Genomic DNA, 8,519 nt, shown 5'->3' on the forward strand with positions numbered 1-8,519 from the left:
GGAAAGAGGAAATAGTGGGGGAGGGACTGAAATGTCTGCATTCCATAGATAACCAAACTAAGCAGGACTCATTAGTCTTAGGGCTAGTACCCTGGGAGACCTAAATATGTCTCCTAGAGCATTCTGCCAAATCCTCTACTACTTGGAGGAGTTCCATGGAAGACACAAAGTTGTTCTTCTTCCAAGCTGATGTGTAAAAGGATCCCTGGAGGCACGAAGTTTTAAAAACCACTACATTAGATCAAAGAGACACATAATGATCTGACTACATAGTTTTCTCCCCAAATGCATTCTTTAAATGTAATATTTTCCCCCAAAACACGGTTTCATCTTGAAGTGTTTTATCTGTTTTTGTTAAAGAAGTGAAAAGAAGTGAGACAGTGTTTCTTAAATGAGAACAACTCCCCGCCCCCAGATATGCAGGTTAGAAGTTGAAAAGAGAAGGAGCCCAGGAGCGCCTTAAAGACTAACAAAATTTGTGGCAGGGTATGAGCTTTCATGAGCTTTCAGACAGAAGTGAGCAGTGACTCACAAAAGCTCATACCCTGCCACAAATGTTGAACCCCCACTTTGGAGGCCCGATTTCTGCCACGACGGAATCGGGCCCCGGGGGGAACTCCGCCCCCCGAAGCTGCGTCACCAGACGATCTGGGCCACCGACGATCTGGGCCACGCCCCCAATGTGAGCAACGTGCTGGTGGCGTGCCGACGAGGAGCTCCCGGAGCCCAGCGAGGCTCCCCCGTCGGGCAACCCTACTTTCAGGTGCTACTGGACTCTTGCTCTTTTCTTACTGCTACAGTCAGACTAACATGGCTATCCATCTTGATCTATCTCCATGGCAGGTTAGAAGAACCAGTTATGAGCTCACAGTGCTTTCTAGACATTCTGGGATGTGTCCACGTTTTATTCTGATGGTAGTCTCATGGAAGCTGGAATTTATGTACACGGGCAGTTTTACGTAAGAGTTTGTTTGTTTTATTTAAAATATGTTAATGCCACCTTTCTACCCAATCAGGGCCCACAGGGCAGTGGACCTAAAAACATGTAACATTTAAACAATTAAAAATACAGTTAAAATTAGAAAAATTCAGTTGAAAACACATAAGCACACTGCAGTAGCAGGAGGGCCAAAAACCATCATTGGGGGTATGCCAGATGAAATGAAAAGGCCTTCACCTGCTGATGAAAGACACCGATAGAAGGAGACAGACGAATCTTCCTGGGGAGGGAGACCCAAAGCTTTGGTGCCACAACAGAGAAGGCCCTTTTCCAAGAGTTGTGGGAATGCAGCAAAGAGAAAAGCACAGAAAGCGAGAGCAGCTTAAAGAGTACTTTATCGCACTCTTTGTTTTCATAGGTAAAAATTACTTCATCATAGAATGGGATGCACCACCCTGCCCTGAGACCTGTCCCCACCACCACCACCACCCTGCTATGATTTGAAAAACAAAACAGGCTTTACATTTGTTGCATTTATTTGTTTATTTAAATATTTATGTCCTGCCTTTCCTTGTGGCTAAAGGGAGTTTAGAAATCACAGTTTAAAAACATGTGACTTAAAATATGTAAAATAAAACCTCACATGACATTCCCTCCTTCTGAAAATTTCCAAAGACAGCACATCTCCATTTAGGAGCCCATTTTGAGAATGGGAAAATGTCTAATAAACCTAAATGCCATGCAGATTTGGAATTTATTCTGCTTCATATACAAAAATTGTTTCATATAGCCAAGATAATTTTTCTTGTCCTTTTATGGGAAATGACAGGGGAGGAAAACAACAACTGAGGACAGCCCAGTCATTCAGGGAAAACAAGTACGTGGTTTACTTTTACTTTACTTTCTTCCTGAATAAATTAATGAAACTGGTGATCTTTGGCCCTTTCATTAAACTCCAAAGGCAGCAGAACGACCGGAGCTAATATTCCCCACAGCTCATGGTGATGCTGATGGAACAGTTTAATGTGAGAACATTGCATGCAAGTCAGACCTCTCATTCCCTCGAGAGAGAATGCAACAGACACTGCACGGATTAAATTTAACAAAACTCGGGCATTAAGAACTTCATTCCTCTTGTCCTGATGGTAGAGGTCAAGGGAGGGCATTCCAAACTCCTTCATTCCATTCTGACTTTATTATGCTTGCCTTCCCTCACCACCCGGCCCTCCCTTTTATTTTTGTTTAATTACTGGCTGCTTACAATACAGGGCAATGTTTCTCTCTCTCTTTATTAATTTCAGTAACACTTGATAGCCAGTTTCACTAACAAAAATAATCAGATTCCCAAGAAAAATCCCTGGAGACCTTTCTGCAGCCTTCAACCTGAGCTAGGAAGGCCCTGGGCAAAGCACCAGAGGTTCAGCTACAAAACTCAGTCTGTCACCAGGCTTCAGATAACACAAGAAAGGTCAACAGAAAATGAATTCCGAAAACTAAGAGGATTGGATGTTATGCATGGAACTTTCCTACCTTCCTTCTTCATGCTGCAGCCGCACTGTGCTCCTCAAAATCCTACTCCTGTCGATTGGTGGACTGTTGGGAATATCCTGGATGGCCTGCAGGAGGTCTGTAGTCGAAGGATGGAATAGGTGAGAATGTAATTTAAGCAAAGTGTGAATTGTATCACTGCCAACCTCCAATTACACCTGATCTCGAAATGACAGATCAGTTCCACTGGAGAAAATGGCTGCTTTGGAGGGCAGATTCTATGGTATTACACCTCACTGAGGTCCCTCTCCGCCAAATCCGACCCTTCCTGGGCTCCGCCCCAAATATCCAGGAATTTGCCAACCAGGAGCTGGCAAACCTAGTCACTTGTGTGAGCCAAATGAAGCAGAGACAGAACAAGAGGCTATAATTTCTATTCATAATCAGTTTTTAATGCACAACCCAGAATCTATATGCACAATCAGTTTTTAAGGTGCATTCCATGTATTGTATCCAAACTAAGTTTTTCACGAACTGAAGTCACTTTTATTAGCAGAACCAATGTTTCCTGCCTTCCACCTCCCACTGCAGCCCGTTAATCTCCCCAAAAAGCTGCTCTGGGAGAACAAGGGGCCATTGGGAATGGCCTAGGGCAGTGGTGGCGAACCTATGGCACGGGTGCCAGAGGTGGCACTCGGAGCCCTCTCTGTGGGCACGTGTGCCATCGCCCCAGCCAGGCCCAGACCATCGTTAAAGTGTCGAATTCTCTGCCAAATAATTTTAAGTAAATGAAAGCATTCGGGATTGCTTTCCTTACTTTGATAGGATCATCTTTAGTTAATGTATGAGTTGTTTTTTCTAAAGTAAGAACCTCAGTATTCAGGTTAAATTGCCGTGTTGGCACTTTGCGATAAATAAGTGGGTTTTGGGTCGCAGTTTGGGCACTCGGTCTCTAAAAGGTTCGCCATCACTGGCCTAGGGCAAACTGGAGATCTATAGCAGGAAGGGGAAACTGGTGGGAATTATGCCTCTCCTTCTGTTAGTAGAAAATTTAGTCTGGAATCTCTGGACACAACCCATTTACTGGAAGTCTAACATTTGGCTGGTTCTTTCAGATCAAAAGGTGGACTTTGGTCTTCTTCATTCTCACAATGCCTGGCCCTGTGTACCTCTCCCCTCAGGCCATCTTTCCCCTGTCACACTCTTGGTCCCGGCCTTCTTTTCCATTCATTCTCCCAACCTACTTTTCCTAAGCTCTCAGTTCTATCGTATCAATCTTATCCTAGAACTTTCTGACTGGCTTACCCCTCCATGATTCCCTGTTGGTTTTCTCAATGAGGAACCTCACTCACCTCCTGCATGTGCACTAGGGATTAAACTATATTTTGAGAACAAACTGTTTCAGTTCAGCAGACCCAGTTTCTTACATGGGTTCTCCATACTTTGGACAAAATGGCAGTCATCTTTTTTTCCCCTGACCATGCCAACTAAATTTGATAGAACTGTTAACTTTAAATTGACACCTTTTTGGTGTCAGTTGTATAAAATAGCATAACATTTTGTGTTGTGTTTAAACGGTGTAAAAAAAAGAACAAATTGGAAACACCAGCAACAAAAATATGCAAAACAGAATAACAATGACAAACAAGAGAGAGAGAGAGAGAAATAAGTGAAAAATAATATATCCTTACAACAAGCTCCATTGGTTTTGAAACTTCCCATTGAGGGAGGAATAGAACTACTGCAAAACGGTGGTCTGCATACCACTTCAGTGCAGTGCACTGCATACCACCAGTGAGAGAGGAGTAGAACTACGGCAAAACAGTGCCCTGCATCCATCTTCAGTCCCCAAGAATTCCATGGTCAGTGGTATCAAAAACCAGTAACAGGTCTAAGAGAAGAAATGAGATCACACTCCACTTGTTGGTCTCCCAGCAAAACACTTCAACCAGAACAACGAAAGCAGTCTGAGACCCAAATCCCATCCAGACTGACATTGATGGACCATCTGCTTCATCCAGAAGCATTTAGAGCTCCTTGACCACTATCTGCCCAACACTTTGACTAAAAGGAATTTATGAGGTGTGTCCCAACCCCCAGAGCCCCCCACAAGCACCGAACGACCCCCACGGCACAACTTACCGGCCGCGGGGGAATCCGGCGGAGGAGAGGCAGCGCGTCGTCTGGCCGCTCCGAAGAGCGACGGGCAAAGGCAGCGGGAGTGGCGGCAGGGCGACGGCCGAACGCGGCAGCAGGCCCGACGGAGGAGGGCACTGTTTTGCCTTCGGGCCGCTTCAGCCGCCGCCGGCGTGCACACGTCTGGGAAACGCCCCCTGGGCGTCTTCCCTCTTGAAGCAGGGCGGGGCCTGGGAGGTGGAGGGAGGTGTGACCCTGGAGGGAGGGGGAAGGGGAAATAAAAGGCGGGGACCTGAGAGGTCCGGGGAGGAAGAGGCACGAAGCAGGCTGGAGACGGGAGAGAGAGAGACAGACCTGGAGCAACGTGGGCCTGACGTGTGGGCAGAGGGGCACCCGGGGTGTGTTGAACCCCGCCCCCTGCCATTCTGAGGTCTTCTCTTCCCCGCCTTTTTCCTCACCCCAGCCACCTCTGGGGCCACACAACCCTCCACGGGGTGTGGACCCACGGCCACACAACGGCCACCGGGGGCGCCACCCCGAAGAAGAAGGGAGAACGCGACAAGGTGATTGTTAGGAAGCTCAGAGATGCCCAGAAAGGAATGCGCCAATTTGTCTCAGACTCCACCTTGGTTTTGGTGTTTATGTTTGTTTATATGTGTTCACAGAACTATTTTATATATACCTTATTTTAAATATTGAAATCTTTTAATGTTTTGATGTTTGCCCCCTTGGGGACTCCATTTGGGTAGAAAGGCATCATAGAATGTTTTAAATCAACCAATAAATAACAAAAGGCCGTCTGCCTCATCTTCTGCCTTCTGCCTCCATTGCTGCCTGCACAGGCCCAGCCACATTACCTGAATTCTTGCTATTTTGTTTAAAGTGTTCATTAGAAAAAAGGAAATTGGATATGAACACAGATGTTCAGTATGTAATTGGGACATAATGAGATTCGACCACAATGAAGAAAATATTGACTTGGATCCTGCTGTAGATTAATGTAAATGGTGACAGAAGGGATTTCTGTCAGTGGAATGGAACTTCCTTGCCTCCTCCCATCCTCTGGTAGCCCAAATTACCCCCAGAATGCTGCTCCTGGGGACAAGAGACCCCCCCCCAGGAATATGGCAGGGGCTGTGACTCAGTGGTAGAGCATCTGCTTTGCATGCAGAACTCAGTCCCTGCCATCCCCAGTTGGAATGAAGAGGCAGTAGGTGATGGGAAAGACCTCTGCCTGAGGCCCTGGAGAGCCACTGCATAGTAGGGATGGAGGTAAATAACACAACCTGATGAATAGCACCCTGTTAAACATTTTTGAAGGGACACGATATTTTTCTCCAGGCCAGTTGGCAACCATAGTTATTTTCTAAGAAAACCCTCCAGGAACAGGGAAGAATTCAAGCAGTGAGTGTGTGCCAGGTAAGATTTCCAGGAAAGATGCCTTTGGAGAGTATCTTTCTGTGGCAGTTACCTCAGATAAGGGCCCATGAGTGGTATGAGGCCAGGCCCTGAAGAAAGAATCTGTCCTGAGTGAGTTGTGGAAAAGTCCAGGAGGTCACCAGAAGATTTGTGAGACTGAACCCCAGAAGCTTGTAGAAGCTTTTCCAGGGCTGCAATCACACACACTAAATAATCCACTTTCAATCCACTTTCAATGCTCTTTCCAACTGGAGTTTACTGTGTGAACTGGCAAAATCCAACTTGAAAGTGCATTGAAAGTGGATTATTTAGTGTGTGTGATCGCAGTGCAGAGACATTTGGAGTTTGGAGGAGCTACTCTAGGTAAGCACAGCCCTATTCTTATTCTCCTATCGCAGTGTAAAACAAAGTGAGGTATATTTATCACTCCCACCCAGCAAAAAGAAAGGAGAGAAATGGGAGGAGGCTAAAGGTCAAAAGGGGAGGGAGACACTGGATCAGTTTGGATGGGAGGTGAAAGGAAATAAGGAAGCTGAAAATAGAACAGATTATGTAAATAGAACATGGCTTTCCTAAGATTATTAAAATGTCACAAAGTAACTAGAGATCTAGCAGAAGAATGAAAACAAGTATGGTCTGGTTGTGCAAACTGAAGAATTCTTGCATGTCACTTCTATGCATGTCCTCCATGCATGTCACTTCTCCCCCAGGCCCCATGAATCTTCTAGGAAGCCCTGGGAAAGTATTATTGTCATCTGCCCATCTACTCACTTGACTACTACTGCTGATCTGCTCAGGAGAAGGGGTGAGATTTTTGTCCAGACCTGGAAGAACCAGGCAACATTCTAGGAAGCTTCCCAGATCTCTGTGGTCTTTACCACAGAGATTTGGGGATTCCTTGAATGTCACCTGGAAGTGTTGTCACTTCTAGCAGCAGACACATTCCCACCCCTCCCTTTTTTCCACTGTGACTATCAACAAGCCTGGCAATCCTAAGAAAAAGCCTTTCGTTTCTTTGCCTCAGTGCTCCTGCTGCAATATCAGGGTAACAATACTGGCCTGTCTCACAAGAATGCTATAAAGATTGTTGACATAATGAATGTGATCCACTTTGAACACTGTGAAATGTACTCTATAGATGCCAAGCATTACTCGTAACTTTAAATTGCTCAGTGCCCTGACTAGGCCTGTATAATATTAGATGGAACATGGAAAACAAAATTCACACACTTCTGCTCAGTAAAGATTACTCATTTATCTCATTTTCCATCCCTGTGGTATTTTGAGGCACATTTTGGCAGCAGGTTTTCAAAACTGATCTAGTTTCAAAGCACTTCAACAGTTATAGATTGAAGACACTTTAAACAAACCCCACAAAATCAAGTCCTATCCTATCCTGTTGGGGCAGGGTAATGGAAAGGCCTGAAACAGTATAATGCTTGCCAGTTTCTGTCACCATACCCTGGATCACATATTCAAAGGTTTATTAGCATTTTATGAGTTGTGATTTCAAAAGGTTGGATTGTGTGAAGCAGAAGCGGAAGCCGCCCGCAGACCTGGATGTTTCCCACCTTTCCTCAGAAACTTCCTGAAAATCTGGAAAGCTGATGCTGAAGGTTACAAAATCCACATGGACAAAAAACAGAGAGAGAGACCTGAGAAGTGGGTTCTTATGGCAATGGAAGTAATATTGATGGCAGAGAAAGACTGAGATGGGTTCAGCTGGCTCCCCCCTCCTCACTGCAGCCCCCCAACACCTTATGGCTAGAAATTGCAAGAGAAAAGGGGAGGGCTATGAGCACCATTGTGCTGGCAACTTGTAGGATCCAACACAGTGTGTTTGGATGAATTCACAAGACTAGTTTACCACATCAAATCCTCATAACTGCTGCAACCACAATGTGCTGTACTGGGCAGGAGGAACACAGCAGTTCATTGTGTGTGTGGGGGGGGGGAAGCCTGCACCCAGGAATACAGTAATTTTGTGTTTTTCAAAGTTTGCATTTTCAGAAAAATCATATTACCTCAACTGATAGAACCCAAGCATACTGCAAACAATTCTGAAGAGTGTTCTGTAGCCCCACTATAATTCTGCCTAGTATGCCATAGAACAACTGTGAGCTGAAATACCCGTAAGTATAAATGTACAAAAAGAGACTTAAATAAAGTGAAAAGAAGCATATAATTAGCAATATCAGTAACAAATATTACATATGGGAAAGAAAAATCCACACAATCCATGAAGGGAAACAGTCAAGTCCAGAGAAGATATCCAACACTTTTCCTAGGTAGTTTATAGTGTTTCAGACTCCTGGTCCTTCCTCAGGAACAAAGAACTATGGAAGTACAAAACTGTAAAAGTATAAAATACAGCAATGCTTTATAACAATATAGCTTCTAAACAATGATGCTTAAAAACAATATATAATCACTGTTACACAGAGTCTCATGTATCTTACCAACATAGGAAGTCTCATACCAGTTTCTTAACAGGGTGATATTATTCAACTTCTCTGGACTTGACAGTTGTTTTGTT

General features: G+C 44.7%; 1 long non-coding RNA gene across 1 annotated transcript in view; it reads left to right on the plus strand.

The window, feature by feature from the left end:
• Positions 1 to 2,542, plus strand: part of LOC107110336 — a 16,423-nt gene extending 13,881 nt beyond the window's left edge. The window contains exons 2-3 of the long non-coding RNA XR_001482514.1: positions 1,770 to 1,817; positions 2,491 to 2,542. This is a non-coding gene — a long non-coding RNA (uncharacterized LOC107110336). The remainder of the gene's footprint in view (positions 1 to 1,769; positions 1,818 to 2,490) is intronic.
• Positions 2,543 to 8,519: the final 5,977 nt, after the last annotated feature.

The sequence above is a fragment of the Gekko japonicus genome, unplaced genomic scaffold (genome assembly GCF_001447785.1).
Source record: "Gekko japonicus isolate JY-2015 unplaced genomic scaffold, Gekko_japonicus_V1.1 scaffold723, whole genome shotgun sequence".
Lineage (NCBI taxonomy): Eukaryota > Metazoa > Chordata > Lepidosauria > Squamata > Gekkonidae > Gekko > Gekko japonicus.